We start from the raw sequence: 2,194 nt of genomic DNA, 5'->3' as shown, positions 1-2,194 counted from the left end.
GCTGCCAGGTGTACCCCAACCCCCCAAAAAAGAAGAAAGAAGAGAAAAGAAAGATTGCCCTGGAGACAGGCACAGTCTTGGATTTACTCCTCCACATTATGGCATTCCAGGAGAAGATTGATTTGCTTGGGGATGGTTGGGGCTGGAGTTTTTGTTGTTCTTGGAATCAAAGCTCCTTCCCCCACAAAACAATTGCTTTTACTTGGGTCAGAGCCATAGTACAGTAAGTAGGGCAATTGTCTTGCACATGGCTGATAAGGGTTTGCTCCCCAGCAATCAATATGGTCCTTCATCACTACCGGAGCAATATTTCTAAGCATAGAACCAACCATGAGCAACTGCTGAGCACTGCCAGGAGCAATTCCTGAATACACAGCCAGGAGTAACCTCTGAGCATCACTGGGTGAGGCCCAAAGCAAACAAAGACAATTGCTCTACGACCTCTGAGCTACATCCTCAGCCCAGAATATATATTTCGCACAATTACTTGAAAGTTTTGGGATGGGGTGGTGGAGAGGTAGTAACAGCGGGTAGGGGTAGGGCGTTTGCTTTGCATGCAGCTGTCCTAGGTTCCATCCCCAACATCTCATATGTTCTCCTGAGCTCCGCCAGGTAAGTCTCGAGTACAGAGCCAGGAGTATCTCTAGTTACCACCATGTGTGGCCCCAAAACAAAGACAAATTGGGGCTGGGGTCCAGAGAGATAGTCCAAGGGAACTTCCTTTGCACACAGCTGACCTGGGTTTGATTCCCAGCACCACGTGGAAATGGCTCCTTGAGCTCTACTAGGAGTACTTCTTGAGCACTGCAAGATGTACCCTCAAAACAAAAATAATTTGGGGGCCTGAACGATGGTACAGGGCATAAGCTTTTGCCTGGCATGCACCCCGTATGATGTTGGAATATGGAGCAAAGAGTAACTCGGAAGTACTTTTGTTTTGTTTTGTTTTTGGGTCACACCTGGCAGCACTCAGGGTTTACTCTCTGGCTCTGCACTTTAGAAATCGCTCCTGGCAGGCACGGGGGACACATGGGATGTCAAGACTCGAACCACCTTCTGTTCTGGATCGGCTGTGAGCAAGGCAAACACCCTACCACTGTGCTATCTCTCTGGTCCCCAAGCACCTCCCCCCCCCCCCCGACTATATTTCAAGTCGTCGCGGTGGGGTATTGGGAAAAGTTTTTTGTTGTTGTTGTTTGTTTCAGGCCACACCCGTTTGATGCTCAAGGGTTACTCCTGGCTAAGAGCTCAGAAATCACCCCTGGCTTGGGGGGACCAGATGGGACGCCGGGGGATCGAGCAGTCCTTCCTTGGCTAGCGCTTGCAAGGCAGACACCTTACCTCTAGCGCCACCTCGTCGACCCCTGGGAGAAGTTTTCAATTAGCAATATTTGCGCCTCAGATAAACTTCACTGGCTATGACACTGCCACTGCGCAAAGCTCAAGCAACTTTTTTTTTTAACCATTATTTTAAAACTTTTATTTATTGAAGAATTACTCCTGGCAGGCTCGAGGAACCATATAGGCTATGAGGAATTGAACCTGGGTCTGCTACATGCAAGGCCAATGCCCTCTTCACTGCTGTACTATTGCTCAGGCTCCAAGTATTGTTTTTCAAATTTGATTTATTTTTGGAGGGGCTCCCAGGAGTTCCCAGGAGCTGGGGTCAGCAATGCAAGGGCAGGGCCTGAAAGATAGGACAGCAGGAAGGGCGCTTTGAACTAGGTTCAACCCCCAGCATCCCATATGGTCATCTGAGCCTGCCAGGAGTGATTCCTGAGTGCAGAGCCAAGAGTAACCCTGAGCATCACTGGGTGTGGCCCCAAAACAAAAACAACAAAAAAATGTAGTGCAAAGACTCAGGAAGGCAGAGTCATTTGGGTCCAGCCTAGTAGCCACCAGGGCTAACATCAGGGCTAACATTGTGGGGAGGAGGAAGCACTTCTTCAGGGCTCTACCCTAATGTGCTCTGAGGACACATGGTGCTGGGGATCAAACTCGGGTTCTTCATGCATGTTAGGCATGTGTGTGCCTCTGACCCCTGAGCTATCTCCCAGCCCCTGGCTGCAGCTTTTAACTCCATGTAAGGTGTAAGTTTCCAAATACCAAGTAGGATGGGGGCTGGAAAAATACCAACTTTGTTCTCCAGAGCTCGGCACTGACTCAGAGTAGATTTCCTCACAGTGGGGGTGTG

General features: G+C 49.5%; 1 pseudogene; it reads right to left on the bottom strand.

Moving 5' to 3' along the window:
* Positions 1–1,364: 1,364 nt before the first annotated feature.
* On the bottom strand, positions 1,365–1,442 carry LOC126003002 (uncharacterized; annotated as a pseudogene).
* Positions 1,443–2,194: the final 752 nt, after the last annotated feature.

The sequence above is a fragment of the Suncus etruscus genome, chromosome 2, assembly GCF_024139225.1.
Source record: "Suncus etruscus isolate mSunEtr1 chromosome 2, mSunEtr1.pri.cur, whole genome shotgun sequence".
NCBI lineage: Eukaryota > Metazoa > Chordata > Mammalia > Eulipotyphla > Soricidae > Suncus > Suncus etruscus.
The sequence above is the reverse complement of the archived record's forward strand: the minus strand, read 5'-3'. Positions and strand labels throughout refer to the sequence as shown.